The 21901-nt window shown below is 41.0% G+C and overlaps 1 protein-coding gene and 1 long non-coding RNA gene across 8 annotated transcripts in view; one reads left to right on the top strand and one right to left on the bottom strand.

The window, feature by feature from the left end:
• Window positions 1–21901, top strand: part of PDE4D (phosphodiesterase 4D) — a 1385565-nt gene that overhangs the window by 13966 nt on the left and 1349698 nt on the right. For 2 of the 7 annotated variants that reach the window (XM_077897895.1, XM_077897894.1), the window contains exon 1: window positions 21772–21895. The exons of 4 other annotated variants lie outside the window; for them this stretch is intronic. The gene's annotated coding sequence lies outside the window, so the exon portion shown is untranslated. Of the gene's footprint in view, window positions 1–21771; window positions 21896–21901 lie in introns of those variants that run through there. One more of the 7 variants, XM_077897893.1, reaches the window with a different exon arrangement.
• On the bottom strand, window positions 18726–21901 carry LOC144314123 (uncharacterized). Its single transcript, XR_013379802.1, has 4 exons — window positions 21396–21901; window positions 20272–20372; window positions 20089–20171; window positions 18726–18956 (listed from the first exon to the last, which is right to left on the bottom strand). It is a non-coding gene; the product is annotated as an uncharacterized LOC144314123 (long non-coding RNA).

Genomic DNA, 21901 nt, shown 5'->3' with positions numbered 1-21901 from the left:
AATATATAAGACCAGTGTAGTGTTGACACAAAGAAAAATAGCCCACAATAGTCTCTTTTTTTTTTCCACAATAGTGTCTTATATGTCTTCTTGTTAGATATATTTCTGTGTATTTGATATTTTTGCTGCTGGTGCAAATTATATGATTTTGTAAATTTCAGTCTCTGTTGCTGGTATCAGATACACATTTGATTTTTCTATCTTGCTCAACTCTGATGAATTCAAATACTTTATAGATTCTTTTGAATAACACAATCACATTATCTAAAAATACTGATAATTTTACTTTTTTCCAGTTCTCTGACCTTTGTTTCTTTGGCTTTTTCCTTTGTCTTACTAATTTGCCCAGGCCTTACAGTACAGTGTTGAATAGAAATGATGATGGCCAATATCCTTTCTCTTTCCAGATCTCTAAGGAAAAGTTTTCAACATTACAGTATAAAATGATGTTATGTTTGAAAATTTGTTTGTGTGAATATTTTCTGTGAAATAAATAGATATTAAGTTTTATCAAATGCTTTTTCTGAATCACGGTGATAGAGGTTTCTCTTTCACTGCTAATCTGGTTGACTTTACTGAATTGATAATTTGAATGTTAAACCAACCTTGACCTCTTGGAATAAACTGAATGTTATTACATTAACATTAACTGAATGTTATAGCTATGATATATTACATTATTGTTAATAATTGTTAATAATTTCTTTAAAATTTTTGCATTCATCACATGAGAGAGTCTGACCTGAATTTTCTTTTTTTAAAGTAACTTTGTCAGGTTTTGGTATCAAGGTAATGCTAGCATCATAATATGAATTGAGGGGTAGATAGTGCATATTTTTGTGACTTTTCTAATCTTATTTCTTTCTTGGTCAGTTTCACCAGGGTTTATAAAATTTACTAGACTTTTCAAAGAATCATCTGTTGTCTTTGTGGATATTTTCTGTTGTAGTTTTAAAAATTTTCCATTAGTTTCTATTCTTTTTCTTTTTCTTCTCTTTTCTTTGGTTTTAATTTGCTGTTCTTACATAACTTCTTGAGCTAGATCCTAACATAATTGATTTTCAGCCTTTTTTCCTCAGTATATACATTTAGTACTGTAAACATTCTTCACAGATCAGATTTGGCTATATCACACAAAATATCCTTTGCAGGACTTTAATTTTTACTTAGTTAAAAATATTTTTGAATTTTTATTGAGGATTTGTCTTTGATCCATGTGTTATTTACAAATGTATCACTTAATTTCCAAACCTATGGGAATTTTCTACTTACTCATTTCTAGCTTAATTCTACTATGGTCACTTAAAAAAATATATTTTGCTGTTATAAGGGCTGTGTTTTATTTGTGCTAATAAAGTTTTTGAATATTGTTTATATTTCCTCTGTAGTTACTGATTGTTTTTTTCTGTGTATTATGTCTGTTACAAGAAATGTTAAATGTTCCATTATGATTTGTGAATTTATCACTTTTCTTTCTAATTCTGTCCATTTTTAAGTTAAATATCTTGAGTTTATGCCATTAGGAACATATACTTTTAGAGTTGTTATCTTCCTGGCAAATTGAGCCCCTTTTCAATGTGAAATATTCCTCTTTATCTCAGCTGATGCTTTTTGTCTTGAAATCTACCTTGTCTGGTATGAATATGATGGCCTCAGCTGTGTTTGGGGATGCTGTTTGCATAGTGACTTTTTCCTAGTCTTCATCTTCAATCTCTTGAAATCCTTATGTTTTAGGAATGTTTCTTATAAGCACATGTCTTTTATGTTTAATCCAGCCCAGCAATTTTTGCCCTTAATTGCAATATTTTATCTCTTATAATCATTGATATAAATTTGCTTTTAAATATGTCATGTTTTTGTTCCCAGTTTCATGTTTTCCCCCTTTTTCTCTTCTTTCACTTTTGGATTAAGGTTTAAGAAAATTATTCTTATCATGTACTTTTCCCTACCTATGGGCTTTGTAGTTATATATCCTTTTCTATGTTTCTAAGAGATTAACAGAAGTTGTTACATGCATCATTGACTCATTAAAGCCTAAGATTAAATTAATACTTTGCCATTTCCTGGGTACTTCCGAAAGATACGCATTTAGCTCCTTTTTTTGAATCTTTATTTTTTTCTGTATCTCTGTTTTATACTTGTGGCATTTTTCTTTCTTTTTCTTTCTGCCTGAAGAGTATCTTTAGTGTTTTGCTGGAGTACATGTCTGCTGCTAAAAAGTCTCTCTGTTTTCATTTTTCAGAAAGTGTCTTTATTTTGTCTTTGTTCCTGAAAGATATTTTCACTAAGTATAGAATTCTAGGTTGGTAATTATCATTCAGCATTTTGAAGATATTCCATCATTTTCTGTTTCCATTGTCCTTTAAGATCTTCTAAGTCTTATCTGGCTAGGTGGAAATATAGTAGGTGTGGAAATATATAACTCAAAGGATGAATAAGTGTACTTTGGAATTCACAGTTCTGTATTTATGGCATTGAAAGCTTTCAGATACTCCGTTGAACATTGTTTTCACCTGCACATCAAGTTTTTCCTTAACATAAAAAGTTCTTTGTTTAGTGAAGAAACTAAAGGACAGTTCTGGATTATTGAGACATTCTAGGAAATGTTTCTATGACTTGCAAAGGGAGAGAGGGAGCATAAAACATGTAAACCTGGGTTAGGTGAAATATGTAAAAGTGTGCAAAGATAATGCCACAATACGGAGGCATGTGTCTTGACCTTAAACGACTTTGACCATCTTGGAGCAATTCACTTTCTGAAAAACACATAATACTACTTCATATCCTTTTTGTTTATAAAGTCAGTGTAATAGATTATGCCTTATATTAGCTTTCCTTATCATTTACAGTTTTATTTTTACATGGTTGTTGGTTAGCTGTGTTTCATTGCATGTTTTCATTTTTTGGATATCATTGTTGGAAAAATAGCTTAATGTGGTACCTTCCTGTTGGACATATTGGGCCTTTAATTGTATATTTGATTTATGATTGATTTCTTCACCTATAATAGTATTTTGGCTGCAATATTAACTTCCTTCAGCATTAATGCCATGCTTGTAATGTGAACTAAGCTCTTACCTTTGAAATATTTTTTCTTTTACAAAAATGTGCTACATAAAATACAGAAGTTGGGAGTGTGATTTTTGGCTCAGGTCATGACCTTAGGATCTTGGGATTGAGCTCCATAAGGCTATTTGCTCAGCGAGAAATTGGCTTGAGGATTCTCTCTCTCTCTTTCCCTCTGCTGCTCCCTTTGCTCTCTGTCACTCAAATAATTAAAAAAAAAATTAATATGAATTGTGAAAATCCACTGTATACACATTTTAAGCGGAAGAGATGGCCAATGACTATGCATGTCTAGACATTATGTAGAATTATAGCCAACTCAAACAAAATGGAACTATTTTTATTTAATTCTGAAAGATTCTATTATTTATTATTTTGGTTGATTTGTTTTAGCAGTTTTTACTGGTCAATATATCAAGTAAGGTGCAGTAGATTTAGACACCTACCATGGAAAGCAGTGAGATATGTATAATCAGCAGTATTGACATTAATTTGTATTCCTGGAGCAGATATAAACTAGAGTCAGATAAGGTCCTGCCTGTCCCTGAACACCAAGGAACTCAGCCTAGGTACAGAAAACCAGGGAACATCCACAGAGCAGATAACTATAACATATCTGTGAAGGTGGATGTTATGTTAGAGCCCCAGGAATTTACAGGTGGAAAGCAACCCAAAGAGCCAGCTTATGAGGCATGTCTAGATGTAGAGCTAGAACCAGAAACTAAAGACCATGGCTGAAATAAATCCTTTCTCGCTAAACCATGTATGTGCTATGTGATTAAACTAATTACCAAGGTCTAGGCTTACAAATCAGTTCATATTCCAGAAATTCCACTTATGTCTGATGTTTAGAAGTCAGTTTGAGATAGTTCTAGGATGAGCTCCAAGAGGCCTATTTTGTTCTTTTTGAGCATTGATATAGAAAGAGTGTCATGGATTTCATACGGTTCTTAAAGGAGTTCATGATTCTAAAATGTCTAAAAGTTGCATTAAAAGATGATTTAATAATGAAAAAAATGTTTATTACAAGACACTACATGAAAAAAAAATCACGGTATATGTAGTGTAATCACGATCTGGATGCGTGTGTCCAGGGAATATACGTTAACAGAGGTTATCTCCTGGTAACGGAATTGAGGTATTTCTTTTCATGGTTTAGTCTTTTTTCCTCTCAGATTCTTTAGATGATTACATATGTTTTATAGGAGAAAAAAATGTTAAATAACATAACATTTTATCCCAGTTGAACTATCATTTACCTAAGGGAAGTCCTGTTCTTTGTCTAGTTTTCACATTTCAAAATCTCTCATAACTTATGTTGGCTGAAAGTTAAAATGGAAACTCTGCTCACATTTGTTTAGTTGTAGTCCCTTTTCTTCTCATTGTGTCTTCTCAGCTTCAACCTTTGCATTCAGCCCCCTTTCTAACTCTTGCCTCTCTCCTCCTTCCCCTTTTTGTTCTTTGACTCATCACCCCTTTAAATAAAAAAAAGATTTTAGGGATCCCTGGGTGGCGCAGTGGTTTAGCACCTGCCTTTGGCCCAGGGTGCGATCCTGGAGACCTGGGATTGAATCCCACGTCAGGCTCCCGGTGCATGGAGCCTGCTTCTCCCTCTGCCTATGTCTCTGCCTATCTCTCTGTGTGACTATCATGAATAAAAAAAAAAAAAAAAAAAAGATTTTATTTATTCACGAGAGACACAGAGAGAGAGCCAGAGACATAGGCAGAGGGGGAAGTAGGCTTCCTGCAGGGAGCCTGATGTGGGACTTGATCCCGGCACTCTGAGATCATGCCCTGAGCCAAAGGCAGACATTCAACTGCTGAGCCACCCAGGCGTCCCTCATATCCCACATTCTTTTAAAAAATTTTATTTATTTATTATTTTTTTTAAAAAGATTTTTATTTATCCATTCATGAGAGACACACAGAAAGACACACACAGAGACACAGGCAGAGGGAGAAACAGGCTCCACACAGGGAGCCTGATGTGGGACTTGATCCCAGGTCTCCAGGATCAGGCCCTGGGCCGAAGGCAGGCGCTAAACCGCTGAGCCACCCGGGCTGCCCCTCCTTTTTTTAAAAAAAAAATTAAATTCTGTCTGCTTTTCTTTAATAGCATAAGCCTTTTTATCTTATCTGTTGGAGATATGAATTGTACTCTTCAGTTACTGAGTTTCAGATGTTCACCCCAAATCCAAATCCCCCTTTTCTCATTTCTTTATCCTGGTGTTTTATTTTGGAAGGTAGAAGGAGCATTTGCAAAATAGCTCCTTCCAAACCTTAGAGCCTTGGTCATACTTTTGGTTAATTTTAAATGTTATTATTTTGGGGACTTCATGAGTGTTTCCCCCTCTGTCAGGAGCAGGTATGTATGTGTGTGCACATATGTATATGACTATGGGTGCATGTGTGTGTGTATACATGTTCTGTTCATTCAGATTAGGAACCACGTCCTTTCTCATCCACCCTGTGTGAACAGGCCCTCCAGGAGTGCTGACTGCCTGTTGGCTAGTCTGGGCATACGTTAGCGACCTTGTAGAGCTTGACACCTGGGCTTCACCGTATGCAGAGGAGGGCAATGCCCTCACCCATCTGGTAGCAGCAGGCCAGCAGCCATTCTTGAAAACCTCCATGAGGAAGAGGCAACTTGAGTTGGCTCTCCAGTTGCTGCTGGGCTCATTCTGAGTGGAACAGGCTGACTTGTAATCTGTCCCTAAGCCTGCTAACCAGCAAAGAGGTACATATATAAGATGGTAGAACTTGATTAATGTATGTATGTGTGGATGCAGAACTGAATTAAAATGGCAATTTGAGGAAGGAGCTAAGGGCCAAATCATGGGACTCTGAGTCAAAAATTAAGGCATCAATTACAGGATGAGCATTTTTTATCTGTAAATTGGAATTCAAAGTAGATACTCAGTCAGAACTGAAGTAGTGTACTATGTGTATTTTATTTCCATAAATCAAAGGTCTGGCTTTTAAGTTGGCTCCGGGGGAGATCCATCAGCAATGAGCCTTGAAAATTTGCCTGATAAATCAAACTTTTAATGAAAAGAAGCAGGCTGATGTTTCACTGACTTGCAGTCTGCAAATATCCATGGCTTATATTCAGCTCGGTGTCTCCTTGTGGAGAAAAATGTACCTTGATATGCTTCCTGGAGCTCTTCATTCTTCATTCAAAAGACAGAACTGGGTAGAGAAAGGGACACTTGGTGGGACACATACTTTACCCTGATGTGATTTTTCTTAAAACCCAAAGTCACATGGGTGAAAGCTGGACGTTATTAAACTTAGCCCATAAGAAACAAACATGCAGATGGTACAGGATCCCTCGATGTGCCGGAAGGGCAGAGGGAGAGCGCCCTGTCGTGTGCAAGGCTAATGCCGTAAGTGGCCTTTGCCATGACTGGCCTTGAGAAATCATGTAGAAGAGTTTATATCTTTTCCCCCCACTGTCTTCGTCTCCCCTTGCTTTTCCATCTTGTGGTGTTTCCTCCCCTTTGCTCCTTCTAGTTCTCAAATAGCCCCTTCACAAGAAATGTTAGCTTTCAGGGATGATCAGTGAAGCACACCTTTGTGTGAATGTAAGATTGATAAGAATTCATTTAGACCTTGGAATTTGACATTGCTTCCTTTGTTTCAGAACAAAACGCCTGTTCCCTGCAAGCAGACAGGTGACTCATTTTGTGCTTTGACCTGTGGGGAGGGCAGGTTTCAGGACGGGAGACTCTCTTGTTTGTAGCCCATGTTTCCAATCCTATCTGTATTAAGAACACAATTAGACACTTGTGGTATCAGGAGTCTGGCTTCTCACTTAAAAATGTCTCCCCCTTTTTCTCACCATGATGAATTTTAATTTTCAAGTAAGAGTCTCTGTATCAACTTTGATGTCAAACATCTTTGAAAAAGAAGGTGTAGCCTGTTGAAATAGATGGTGGAAATGATTATGTCCCAGGCTTGGAGTCCTTTGAAGTGGGTGAACCGTCTAGCAGATTCAGACCGCATTTAGATCATTTTGCTTTGGCGTCCCCATTTCAGTGTGGAGGAGGCTGTTTTGTAACCTGATCTTTTATGCAGAGAGGACTAAGTGGCCTGAGGGACAATGGAGAACATCGGTGAGGGCTGCAAGAGTCTCCAGGCTGCTGTGTTCACTCGTACCTCACACAGCAGATGCTGCAGAACTGCTTTGTGAAAAGTGTTACCTTTCACATGCCCTGCTAAAAATACATACCTAAGAAGATCTGAGAAACTTGAAAGAACTAGAGGAGCAGGCTGTGGTTGCACAAAAGCAATATGCAAGATCACGGAAATAAGAAAAAAATAACAAAAAATTGTGTAAAGTAAGACAGATTAGCACTTTCTCAAGTTCCAAAGCAGCCTTTGATAATATAGTCAGAACAGAAATAAGCGAGGCATCAAAAAACCGAGTAGTCCCCAGGAGATGTAAAAAGCTATAGAAAATGCTTTAATGGCATTGGTGAGTTGGATAGAATGTCTTTCTTTATCCCCCCCCACCCCCCCCAGACTTCCCATCTCTTTCTTTTCCCTTTTGCAATTCCCCTTCAGAAAACCTTCCATGGTCACTTCTACTCGGCTAACTTGGACTTGGTCCTCTGTGTGAACTCTAGTCACCTGCACATCTTATAGATGTCCCACTTGCTCATTGTGTGGCTTGTCACTCTATGTTGTAAGCTTACTAAGATCAAGAAACAAGTCTTTCATATCCTTGGAGTTTTTCCTATTGTTTCAACACAATTGTGATCATAGATGGTTAATAGAAAGATATTCAACTTTGCCTTTTATTATCAATATTTATGTGCCAATATTTATGTTCTAAAAAAAATCTGTAGAAGACCAAGTAAGATAAAAGCTGCAGAAACAAAACAAAACAAAACAAAACAAAACAAAACAAAACAAAACAAAAAAAAGGGGCAGCCCCGGTGGTACAGCGGTTTGGCGCCGCCTGCAGCCCAGGGTGTGATCCTGGAGACCCAGAATTGAGTCCCACGTCGGGCTTCCTGCATGGAGCCTGCTTCTCCCTCTGCCTGTGTCTCTGCCTCTCTCTCTCTGTGTCTATAAATAAATAAAATCTTAAAAAAAAAAAAAGCTGGAGGAACAAGTTGTAGATACAGTAGTGAGAATGCAAAATAATGATGTCTTGGCATAAATAATAAAGATGGTAAAGGTAATAATGATACAACTTGACACTTGTATAGCACTTACCTGAGAGTGCTTTCATATCATGAAGAACAGGGGGATAAAGGAATAGAAATAAATGCAAGAAACACCAAAGAAATGCAGAGGTAAAGAAGCAAAAGGACAAAGTTAGGGAAAATAAAGCCAAGAAGAAAGAAATAGTGGGAGGATTTACTAACAACTTGGAACAGTTGTTAGCTAAATCACACAGTGGGCAGAGTGTCAAATAAATATTTACAACATTGGCTTTTTAAATTTTTTTTTTTTTTTTAGCAGGTAGAGTATGCTGTCTAGAGATCATAGCATGTTTTCACTTGTTTTCTTCCAGATAGTGGGGGAGGGAGAGTTCTGGATCCTCTAGTTTTCTCTGTCCATTTTTTTGTTGTTGTTGTTCACTAGGGCTTATATTGGTACAGTATGGTAATGTGTGCTCCAGATCTTCTATCAATATCATCACAAAGATCTGGAAATGAGAGTGATACCTATAGTAGATTATTTCAGTGATTTCACAGAGTCTCATTTAGGCTTCCTGCAGAGAGCACCATCAACTTTTGTTCTTGTTGTGAGGTTCTGAAAATACCCTAATCTTAGGAGTCAGGTCTCAAAGTATTGCCAGCAACGCTGACTCTATAATAACTTACTATAAAGAAATTGTCTGATAATGAGTGACGTTGAGCATCTTTTCATGTGTTCACCATCTGTATGTCCTCTTTGGGAAAAATGTTTATTCACGTCCTCTGCACATTTTTAAACTGGATTATTTATTTATTTATTTTTGGTGTTGAGTTGTGTAAGTTCTTTATGAATTTTTGGATATTAACCCCTTATCGAATATAACATTTGCAATTACCTTTTCCCATTCAGTAAGTTGTCTTTTTTTCCTCTTGTTGATAGTTACCTTCACTGTGCAAAAGTTTTTATTTTGGGGTAGTCCAAATAGTTGAATTTTGCTTTTGTTTCCATTATCTAGAAAAGCGTTGCTATGGCTGATGTCAGGGAAATTACTGCCTGTGGAGTTTTGTGGTTTCACTTTTAGGTCTTTAATCCACTTTGAGTTTATTTTTGTGTGTGGTGTAAGAAAGTGGTCCGTTTTCATTCTCTTGCATACATACAGCTGTCTAGTTTTCCCAACACCATTTGTCGGAGACTTTTCCCTGTTGGATATTGTTGCCTGAGGGAAGGTGGGTGGGGAGTGGATGAAATAGGTGAAGGGGATTAAAAGTCTCCTTATCATGATGAGCACTGAGTAAGGTATACAGTTGTGGAACCCTTATATTGTACCTCTGAAACTACTATAACACTGTATGTTGAAAGTTCCAAGCAAAGACATCCCAATGTTTTAGCACTGAGCAGTTCTAGACCTGGCAAAGCGCAGATAAAAAAGTTCTTGACTGTCGCATGTCAGAGGCCACACAGGTTCCTAAAATGACCTTTATAACTGCTCTGGAGGGATGCGCTGCATATTTTAAACAAGGTGATATTTAGACAGGGTGACCCCCAGCAGCTTTCCAGAAGGGGCAAACTTCTCTTAAGTTTGGGGCTGTTTTGTTCAGAAGCTGAATTCGCTTAAGCTGAAGGGCAGGTGATAGACACCAAAATGTTAGATTTAGTAAATTCCAGAAAGCAGCTCAAAAGAAATACAAATGATGGTCAAGACAAAACCCATCAAATCCTTGGGAAGTTTTGCATCAGAATGAGAAGAGATTCTCCTGACTTATGTTTGCTTCCTATTGACAACACTAGCATGGAAAGAGAGTTTTAGTTTAAGTGCCTCCTTTGCTGCTGAAATCGTGAATCAGCTCTTTCCAAGCTTCAGATATCAACACTCCGGTTTTGGCAAAAATTCTACCTTTTACACCTCAGGTTTTCAAACAGAGCAGAGAACCCTTTCCTCTGGGCATGCCGAAGACTTGCCCCGCTGGTCTCCTGGCTGTGGCCCTGGGTGGCAGCAGGCACTGGTCAACCGCTGAATCCCCTCCATCCTCCGCTCCCTGGGCTGTGGGAAGGCATGATGATACCAGTCCTGCTTTCTCATAATTCTTCACTTCCATTTCCAAACTCCTGTCATGCATCAGGTACCTGCTGTAGCTTTGGCATCTGTTATCTTTAGGTCTCTCCTCATCTCTGCAAGGAAGGAAGAAGTTCCACTCATGTTTTATAATTGAGAAGTCTGAGGCTCAGAGCCTTTCAGTGAGGTGACTGAGGTCACACAGCCAATGAGTGGCAGCGCCAGCATATAAACCTTCATACTATGTTCACAAAGCCCCTTCTCAGACCTGCATGAGATTTTGAGGTTCCTTTAAAATGGCATTCGTGAAAACGTTTTGAAAATAGTGAAGTTTCTTATGAATGCATGGTATTTTTTACCATTATTATGCAGATGGATATAAATTAGTAAACATGTATTTATTCAGTTCCTTGTAGGTGCTTAGCACCGAGTCAGGTATCATTTTGAACGCTATATGGAATTAAGTATTTTACCAATGTAGTAGAGTGTGAAGGTGTATTATAAATAAATCTTACACTTTTCTAAGTGGTATCGCTTTCATCCTTGGAATCAGGAATTAGTTTCTTTGGATCCTTTTTGGAGACAAAAGAAGCAGATGGGCTAATCTAAATTAAATGAATGTTTCAAGAAGTAGAAACTGATTGCATATAGTTCAATCTTCAGAGCCAGCAGATAAAGACCTCTGGAATCCCTGGAGATGAAAATTCATGTGTTCACAAATGTTCTTGACCCACCTAACTTCTCCCATCTGGTTCGTTCATTCTTTCTTTATTTTGACTCTTTCATGACCCCAGTAGGGTTACTGAGATTTCCTTGCAGAGTCTGTCCTTGATTGAGGGGTATCACACTTCCTGTGTGATGACTGGGAATCTACACAACTTTCCTAAAATAAGCACTATTTGGAAAGAATTTTCTCTTATGGGAAATGTCCTATTCCCAAAGAGAGCCACCAGCATGAGATCACTTTTTTTCCAGGGAGGAAGCCGAGGGGAGCCAATTGGTTCAGTGGCCAGGAATGAACTTTCGAGACAGGTTAGCATTTGAGACAGAGTCCTCCATGCTTTCCCTTTGGCCTTTTGGAAGAAATGCTTAAAGTTCTCATGAAAGTTAATGAAATTCTCTAGAAGATTCAGTGGGGCTCTTACTGTTTCCTCTGTCTTCTTGGTCAGATACCAAGACCCACCTTGGAAGGTCCTTGTGGGGATTAAATGGTACAGTGCATGTGCAGCTCCTGGCACAACAAAGTCATCACCATTCTAACCTAGGCTGGTTTTCCAGATGTGCTCATTCAGTTCCTTAACTCTCAGTGTGAGCCGTTTCTTCTTTTAGGCCACAGGATGTCTAAAGAGTTAGGAAAAAAACTTTTCAACTGAGAAAAGATGGAGAAGGCTGCCTTGTTGAGGCCTTCCCAGGGTCTGTGTTGGGTGGAATATAGCCTTCGTTTGAGTTGGTAAGAGCTTCAAGGGGGGACCAGCAGGAGTACTCCGCAGAGGGAGCTCGTGCCACTGGAAAGCTTCTGGCTGCTTGTTTTTGGTCCCCTCTGGGGAACGTGTATGGGGATAAAGACCTATGCATTTTTCCACAGTTGAGGTGAGAGAGGGTAGCTCTTGTCCTGTTCTCTCATGAGATGTTTTGGTCACGTTTGGGTCTCTCCTGAGCTAAGGCAGAAGCCTGTATGGGAGGATAGGACCACCATGAGACCAGGCTTGGTGTTCTTTTGTTCAGAGTGTGGCTTTGGCTGAATCTGAACCGATGATATTCATCAAACTAAGCCAATAATACAAGTGATATTTGTAAGGGAAAAGCTGGCTGCTTTAAGAGCTGCCCTATTTTGCTATTTGGATTTGGTCATTTTCTTTCTTGAGAGAAACAAGAGGGCAGCCTAATGTCATCCCTGTAGTGCTCCAGCCACAGCCAGTCAGAATCCTGCCCAGCCTAGCAGCTAAAATGCTGCCCAAGCACATGGTCAGGCCCCCCTGTGCACAAGTGCCTGAGCCTGGGGTGATGGTACTCTTGGCCAAAGGCCTTTCAACATAATTCCGGCCCTATGGGAGGTACAGCCCGTGTCTTATGTTCTGGTCATTCAACTTGGACTATATTCTACTTCTGGCCAATATCCTCCAGTAGAATGAGTTCTGCTCAGGGAGTCAAGAGACTGTCTTCTGCCAGTAGATTTCAGACAAGACACTTTTTGCCTATGAGTCTTAGCTTCCTTTAAGCTAGGGCATCTGTAACCTGGGCCTCAGCACAAGCAATCGATGAGTCTGGGGTCTGCCCCTATGTGGGGTACGGATGTGTGTGTGTGTCCCTTCTGGCTCCCTTCTGGCTCCTGGTTCTGGGGATATTCTCCAAACTTTCTTGGCCCTCTTCTGTTATCCAGATTTCCCTGTGCAAAAGAGCAAGATTCAGTTTGAATGGATCATTGTTTTTTAGAAGATAAACAAGTGCCAGTAAAGTCAAGGGAATGACCTATTTCTGAAGCAGACAACCAAGTAGAAGTTTACGGTTCTCTGTCCTTTAGACATAACCAGTTTTTCTTCTTGGAACATGTTTTACAGAACTGGACTAATCACCCTGGCAATACGTTACTGAAATTTTCTTGGTTATAGATCAAAGTTTCCAATAGAGCAGCAGGGACAGGGCGAAAGCAAGAGACAGGAGAAAGCCTTTGTGATGAATTTTGGAGTCAGGCTCTCATAGAGAAGTAGAAAAAGGAGACGAATGATTAATTTCTGAAAGAATTGCCAATGATCATTACATAAGAAAAAAAAAAGAGTCTAGTTTTCCTAGTAATGAAATTAATGCAAATAAAAGCAACAACGCTCTTGTTGACTCTTGTCATTTTGGCATAAATGTAAATGGTTGGTTGAACTTGGTGTGCCTGAGTGTGAGGAAATGAGCACGCCCATGCTGCTGCCAGGAGCTTCCATTGGTTTAAATGTAGGAAGAACCCTAGGTGCACACCTTTTGGCGAGCAATTGGATGATATGTACTGGAACGTAAAATGAAAATGTAAAAAAGAAAATATGTTTTTTTTTGTCCAGCAATTCGTAGGACAATTAGGGGACAAGTGCACAAATGTAAAAACAAGTTTGCAAAAGCATATTCATAAGGAAGAATAGACATAACGTCAATGTTTATCAGTAGGGGACTGGTATAATCAATCACTTAGAGTAAATTCCCTTCTAGGAGATCCTGTGTAGTTAGTAAAAATGTTACAGTACTTTCCATGTGATGTAGAGAATTACTTAGTCATACAAAGCAGGTTGTGAAAACAATCATATTTATGTAAAATATAAATACTATGGAAAACATGGGAGGCTTCTGTTTTAAATCTTAACAGATAGGATTTGAGGCTACTTTTAATTTCCAGCTCTGCCATTTATCAACTCTGTGTCCTTAGAGAAATTTATTTAACTTCTCTTACTCTGGGTAAAAGGGGGGCTAACACCAACCTCCAAGAAGTTGCTGAAGGAATCAAGCAATAAAATACATGTCAAGCACCTGGGATGGAGTAAGAAAAATATATATTTTTTCCTTTTATGGTTCCTATTTTACTTTCATTCTATGAGTACAAACAGCTGGGTTCCTCTGCCTGTGGAAAGCTAAGTGGGCTTTGAATAGCTTCCACTGGCTTGTTTATTTTTTAATTTATTTTTTAGTTTATTTATTCATGAGAGATAGAGGCAGAGACATAGGCAGAGGGAGAACCAGGTTCCTTCTGGGAAGCCGGATGCAGGACTTGATCCCAGGACTCCGGGATCACGACCTGAGCCAAAGAGACGTTCAACCACCGACGCACCAGGTGCCTTGCTTCCATTAGTTTAAATGCAAAAAGAGCCCTGGTTCCAAATCTCTGGAAGAGTGTTTTCCTGTCAGAAAAAGGCCATACTGAGTCATTGTTTTCTGAAGCCAGGAGAGGAGCCTGAGTGATGCTGTTGGACAGCCTAAAATAATATTTCATTCTTGTCATCCTTACGCAGTTAAAGACCAAGTGATTTTGGATAGATCTAGTTTCCCTCTTGGTTTGGGAAGAACAAAGCTTTTGTTATTTATGCTCTTCAACAAGAGAGCTTTGTCCTATCCTTGGGAGCATGCAAACCAAACAGAAGATTTCCTGAAGGACGGTCCTATTTATTGTGAGGAGTGATTTCAAGTGTAAATAGACACAGTTAGCTCCAGCCGCCTGTGGAGGGCCTGCATCAACAGTAGAGGAAAAGAGCCAAGACTCACAGAACACACCAGCCAATCAGGTTTGAGATTTGCTTTTATATCGTGCTAAAGTTTGTAGACTCAACCATTTAAAAACTCCTGTTTACCTGGGACCTGCTTTGTCCTCCAAAACAAATAACCCTGTATCCCGTGTCTGAGGCAGAAAAATGGAAGTGCCAATATTGTGAGTGTTTTTACTTTGGGAACTTCTGATCCATAGGTAGTTGTTCCAGATTCTTCCGTGTTATCTTGTCAGAGCTGTAGATACTATGGAATGAGGGGGGTGGTATTTGGGGCTCAAGAGGTCTCATCAGTGGCTAACAGATCTTTGGAAGGATGCACATTAGGCTCTCTCTGTCTTAATTTCTCTTTCCTTCTTTGTATGAAACCAGCCCCTGGCTTGTAACCACACTGCCATCCCCATGTGCTATATTCATTTAGCTAAAGGTCAAGTCCAAGTCGAGCATGTAAAGTTGGAATCAATTCTGATTATTAAGAGTTATAGGAAGCAAGTGATGAGCAGGAGCAACGTGCTGGGCTTTGTCTTAAGAGGTTTGCCGTGCATGTTTCTTGGTGAGCAATCTGTGAACACCCGGCTTTGCAAGCCTCAAAGATGCCAATAAGAATGCAGGTTTCTAGGATCCACTCTAGACCTACAGGATGAGCATCTTGTGGTGGGAGTCAGGGGTCCGCCAGTGCAAACATACACCTTCTATAATCCCGAGCACATGAAATTCGTGAGCCACTGAATTATTTTATAACGCACATGGGACTCAAGTGCAGTCTGCTCTTCTTCCAGTCTGCACCCTGATTTCTGTGCTTAAGTTCTTACGGCCAAAAAGAGAAATTTTTTTTTTCTGGACTGGGAGACATGGAGCAGCCTATGCCTCTTTTAGTTTCTGGTGATCACAAAGATGTCTCCGGAGCCAAACTCCTTTTGACACACCGATTATTTACCTCTATTTTGGGAAGGTTAAGTAAGTGAGAAGTCCTTTCTGAGTGGATGGTGGCCTGTGCTCTGGATATAGTGAGGGAAGGCTCAGAGACCTTAGAGGCAGGGCTGGCATGAGTGGCTGGGCAGATTGTGCAGTCTCCAATGCCAAGTGGTGGCATTGCATGGAGGAGTGAAAACTTGGCATTCCCCTTGGCCCAGATCGCTGCATGTAGGGCTGGCCACTCTTGAGAGGAGAAGGCATTGGATGTGCTCGTGGGGTTCCCAGGGCCCAGAAAGCCCTGTCTGCCTCCTACATGCCTTTACTGTCTTGCTCCAAGGGGCCCGAAATGTCCAATGGCGTTTCTTGGGTTCTCAGCTTTATTTCTAGAAAGCCCTTACTAAAACAGAGTGCCACTTGGAAGATAGAAGAAACATTTAACCATACTGGCACCAACTGTTTTACTCTGGCTGCTCTGAGGTTGGCACACAACACAATTTTTTTGATGGGAGCAGAGGAGGTCAGGTTCCTTTGTGGGCCACTTTGGTGGAGGGAGCCAGGGAGATTAGGCAAACGTTTCTTGGTGGGAAGGAGGGGATGGAGATGAAGTGGGAGAGGGCCTAGAGACAAACTGGACCTGCGTCATGATCCTGGAGGCTACCCTCCAGCACACCATTTGCTACGATTCTTTAGCCCTTCCCATCCTCCTTTTCTTTGTTGAATGTCTAGTGACTTGTCCCTTCGGTCACCAGCCTGAACTGCAGCAATGCCCCATGTGACAAGGCCTCAGAGCACAAGTGGGCCTAGGGAGAGACTTCATGTCTGACTCTGTAGCTAAATCAGCAGAGGGGGCAGGGGGAGGTGATCCCCCCACCTCTGATTCTGAGACCCCTGGACTTTATAGTCCTCTGCCAGGAACAAATAATTAGAATAATTGAGACTTAGCTCATTCAACTTCAGCCTCTACACAAAGCTTTCACTTAATGCAGTCATTTCTAGCAACCACGGGAGCTTCTTTGAGTTTGTTTGTTTCTTTTGATTTATTTATTTGAGAGAGAGAGAGCACACACACAAGTGCAAGTGGGGGGTGGGGACAAAGGGAGAGAATTTTAAGCAAACACCCTGTTGAACTCAGAGCCTGATGAGGGGGGCTCCATCTCACCACCCTGAGATCATGCCCCGGGCTGCAACTCAGAGTGAACACTCAGTTGACTGAGCCACCCAGGCACCCTCTCTGAGTTTATCAACTTGTTAGGAAGGACTGGAGATGATTCTCTAATGTCACCAAAGAAGTTGTGGGCCTATTAAGCCTCAGTACTTGATTTCATTTTGGATTTTGCATAAAGTGCCCCAAATTTCATTCTTAGAGCAATTTATGTTAAAATGAAAATGTTCCCCAGCTTCTCTACTGCTTCTTGGTCCTTTAGTGCTAATTCATGTGGTTAGTGGTACTGATCAATTAATATACTCAATAGGCAATAACCACCTCCCGTGGAGAGGAGATGGGTAGAAAGAGGCTCTCAGGAAAGGAGGTGGGGGTGTGAGGGGAAGGGCACGCAGATGGAGGGGTACAGTATGTGCTCCCTCTGGAACTGTAAGTGGTTAGATGTGGCTGGTGGTGGTGGTGGTGGTAGTATGGTTATATGGCAGTGAGAGGGGGTAAGGGGCAAGACCACTCATGCATGCATGAATGAATGAATCATTGAGTTTAAAGGTACACAGTCCTTCCCTAGGGTGACTCTTCCTCACCAAGTCAACTCTGTTTTTTTTTTTTCCCCTCTGCACCTTCTTCACGAGCATGTTGAACTCACAGTTAATATCCTCCTGCTCTGAGAAATCTCCCATCGCAGGCAGGAAAGGAGATAATTAGCTTCAATGCTCTCTCATATTTAAGCTGAGAAGTCAGCATGAATCCTAGCCATGGTTCATGTAGTAGGATAATCAGCACAGCTGTTCGTGATAGGTAACTCTCTTTTTTCCTTCCTTCATATCTTTTTTGTTAAGGTACCATGACTGAAGATTAATGGCTTCCATTATATTTTTGCCTTCATGTGGGAATCTTTAAACTAGCCTGAACTTTGTACCAACTCTCCTATGAATCATGTCTGCTACAGTTACTCCTTTCTGTGTCATTTCTTAGGTTAGCGTCCTGGCGTGACAATCTGAAGGCAGGGCCAGGTTGAAAGGGTCAGGTGGTCACCAGGCAAAACACTGACAGTTGCAGCGACTGACATGGCCCCTTGAGTTGTTATCTCGCAGGCCTGAAGACAAAAATCTTATTTATAAATATTACCTGTAACGAGCTATGTGATGTTAGGAGATATATTTCAGCATATCTAGCTGTTGAGTAATCCACCCCACGTCGGCTATTGTGTACATTTATTGTAATGAACACTCACCGTGTAAGAGGCTTGGTTCTCAGCATGCATTGTCTGTTGAATCTTCATCCCAGCCCCAGGAGGTAGTGACTGTGTGTGGTACCATTTTACATCTGAGGAAACCGAGACATACACCTCGGTTAGGTAACTTGCCCAGGGTCCCAGTTAAGGGTCAGAACTGGTATTTGAAACCAAGCGGCCCGGCTCAGAGTCTGTGCTGTGACCCTCCATGTTAACAATACTCACACATAGCCTGAAACAAGGAGGTGATTTTAGTATCACATATTAGGAATGCACATTTTCCTCTTACTAAATGTAAGCAATTGCCGTTCTTTTTGTATATGTCGTATCGTGTGGAGTTTGAGAAACTTCGACCATAGAAAAATTGACCCTTCTTTTGAGATATTGTTACCTAGAAGATGGATTTTGAGCATGTAGGAGTGCAAAGTTGTTGGCTTATGTTACTTTGAAGTGTAATATGTTTTTAGAATCTTGTCATGTATCTTATGTATATGTGCCCATACATTCGTGTTCTGAGAAGATGAATTAAAAAACCCCCAAAATGTAGGCTCCAGGGCATCTGAGTGGCTCAGTGGTTGAGCATCTGCCTTCGGCTCCAGTTGTGATCCTGGGGTTCTGGGATCGAGTCCTGCATCAGGCTCCCCGTGGGGAACCTGCTTCTCTCCCTTGCCTATGTCTCTGCCTCTCTCTCTGTCTCTCATGAATAAATAAATAAAATCTTAAAAGAAGATGTAGGCTCCATCCTGTCTTTTAAAACAACAACAAAAGCCACTAACCAAAAATTCCCATGTGCCAAGAGCAAATTTGAATTTGAGATCTATGTGCCCAGATAAAGTGTTAATGTTGTTTGAACCAAGAACATGAACTTCATTCTGTGATAACCACAAACTTAGGTTTCTAGTACCCCTGCCCTTTTATTTAAATGTAAATTTTATTTTATTTTATTTTTAAATATAAATTTTATTTTTGGCTTTGTTAAAGTGGGACAAGCCTTTTGCAGCCACTTTTCTAAGCAACCATTTCCCTTTGAGTTGACATCCCAAGATGCGGGCCCTAAAGCGTCAGCGTGTGAAGTATCGGCAGTTGCCTATCAGCAAGCAAACTGGTCCCAAGATCTCAGGTAGCTTGAGGTGGAGTCCGACACTGTGAAAAGAACAGAGCTTTTTTTATCCACATGACCTGGAGTGGGTTAATACCCTGTCACTCTGAACTGGTTTGATATACTAACACGGTGGATCTGAGTGTTTCTTAGAGTTAGCTCATGAGTGACTCCTTTGGCCACATAAACCACGGGGCCAGACAAATTAGCTTATGGAAGTAGAAATGGTTCTTGGCCCAGGTTGAGGGATGCTTCTCAGTCAACCATAGCTGTTCTGATATTAGAGATTTGCTGACAGTTCTCGGGTCAGAAAAAGGTTTGCATTCCTGAGCTATTTTTTTCTTTTATCGGGATCATCTTAATTCTTGTCTCTGAGGCTGTGATCAAGGAAATGAGGAAGAACTGAATTCAGCTGTTTGGGGGACCCTTGTGTAACATGGACTTCTTAGACAGTGCCTGATGGCCTAGCCACCACTAATTGGAGATGATAACAGAAGATAGTGTCCCTAGCCAGAACCTACTGATAGGAACCCTGATGATTGAGAAGCATAGTTTGCATGCTTTGTTACAGCGTAAGGGTTTCTCTGCTATGTGATGTCTGCAGCTAGTAAGTATCTAAATCCCCCCAACGTTGCCAAGTAGAAGTGACGTGTTTTGGGCTACCACAGTTTATTAAAGGTTTGGGAGGGGATGGCAGTGCTGGTCTTGCAGAAAGCCTCATCATGAGTTTTTTTAGGGGGGCGAATATTACCTATTAACAGATAAACACCTTGAAGTTGAGTCAAACAGAATGCTTAGTGTTTGTAAGGGGCAGGGAGCTGGGGGGTCAGTCAGTAACTTAGGAATCTGTTGACACAGAGAATGTACAGAAGCTGTGAAAGCCTCCAGCTCAGGGACTTGCTGGGTGTTTGTTGGCCACTGTGTTGGGTGGTGAAGGGGGTGTGTTCAAAGTTGCTGGAGATGAAGTCTCCCTATGGATGAATACGTGTGAAATGACGTAGGGGCCTCAGTTTATTTGTATTCCTGGCCTTATCTGTTGACAAATGGAGATCTGGATGTGGGGTTTGGAGGGGATTTTCATGGAAATTTATAAAGGGTGTTCTGTGTGGTGAGGATTCAGTGACCATATTAACTTAAGGGCCTGCTTGCCACGTTAGGCTAGGCAACCCATGTTACCTTGCAGTAAAGGGAACAACAGGTTCGGCAAATACACTTCCTGAGAAATTTCGGTTCTCCCCTAGTCATGGCAGGCAACAGTGCTGTCAAATAAACAAAGTTCAATTAAAAAAAAAAAAATTTGCACAGAGGAGAAATTTTCTTCCCTGGCTAGTCACAAATCGGAAAATTCAAAGACCAAACCTTGGGGGTGGGAATTGCCAATGGAAGACTTTTTCTGTTTTCTGTGTACTGGTATGCTTTCCTTCTTGGCATCAAATCTCACGTTGAATTCAGCCAATAACCTGCACCAAACAAAAAAGTGCATAAACATCTCTTCTGTTCCTGCTGTTTATATTTTTATCACTAAACAAAGTGAGTCTCCCTTCCCCACGTCTCCCTCTGGGAACACGTAAGGCTGACATGATTTGAATATTGTAAAGATTCTGTTGTTGCTTGGAGAGCCTAACGATTGAGTTTGTTTTTTAAAAGTGTGTTACAAAGCTTTAGTTGTTGTTGCTGATGGTATACTTGAAACACAATTTGCTGAAGACACGTGAGGTGCTGAAGATTCGGAAGCATTTGTCATTAGGTAAAATATGTCAAGTATCTCAGGGTGTGGTGTTTGGATTATGTGGAATGTCAATTCTTCCTCTTTTTTTTCTCCTTTTCTATTTTAGTCACTTCAGAAATGTTTCCCACAGATCCTTTGATGACTGCACCTGTAGAAGTTCAGTATAACAAGTAGTTGCTCTGATTAACACCTCAAAATGTAAGAGGTGCTAAGGAGAGCATCACCGAGGGAACAACAGGGCCCCCGGGAGGCCTGTCAGCTCTGTTCCATGCCATTCCTGGCCCCCTCAGTCCCACCGCCCTACATTCTGGTACATTCTCATGTGGCCTCAGTGCCAAGGGCCAGAGGAGCTGAGCAGTAACCTAGCTTCCCAATTTTCCTCTCTGAGCCTACTTATTTCCTCTGAGACATGAAAGGCATTTTATGGTGGTCAGGAAATGCCTGTCCTCTACTCCCTGCCTCAGCATCCTTTATTTTTGTTTGGGGGTGGTGGGGGTGGTGAGAGCTGCCCGTGTGAAAAGGTAGCTCTAAAACTGTTCTGGAAAATGATCTCTCTCCCTCCACAAAAGAGCATTGTGGTTTCAAGTGCGTTTCAGGTACATGGAGCCTCCCCTATGCATGCTTAGCAGCAAATGATCATACAGGGAGTGGACAAAGGGGGAATGCAATGGAGCACCCCTTGTTGCCCAAGTGACTTCATGTATATAATTTTGACTCCGCATTCCTCCTCCTAAAAATCAAAAGGGGAAGTTACCTCAGGTTTTGCTGCCGTAGCTGTCCTTTAGATTTCTGGGCAGGGGGGGCGGGGGTGCAGCTTCGTCTTCTGAGGCAGGCACGGGTGGGATTGCCAAGCCAGACGAGAAAGCTCTCGCTCCAGATCCAGTCACGTTTTTCCGGGTCATCTGCCCTCCTTCCCTGTGACAGCGAAGCTGTGATTTTTCTCTGGCCTCGCAGGGCCAAGTGATTCCGGAGAAGCCGACGATTGTGTGGACTATCTCATCCTTGTTGCTCTAGCGCAGCCCTTTCAGCTTTCCAGAGCCAGTCAGACTTGTTATGAGGAGCTAAATGATTGGCTGGATCTGGGGCTCCGTTTCATAAATTATAGCCCCGTGTACAAGAAGCACGAGTCCTATAGTTGCCGTAGCCCAGAGGCCTGCCAGTTCCTGCGTTAACGCATATGTAGTCCTAACTGAGTTCTCACACGGCCTTGGATGTGTCTGTCCTAAATAGCTGGCATTGCATCTTCAAGACTGTGTGAGT

This window comes from Canis aureus, chromosome 5 (genome assembly GCF_053574225.1).
Source record: "Canis aureus isolate CA01 chromosome 5, VMU_Caureus_v.1.0, whole genome shotgun sequence".
Taxonomy (NCBI): domain Eukaryota; kingdom Metazoa; phylum Chordata; class Mammalia; order Carnivora; family Canidae; genus Canis; species Canis aureus.
The sequence above is the reverse complement of the archived record's forward strand: the minus strand, read 5'-3'. Positions and strand labels throughout refer to the sequence as shown.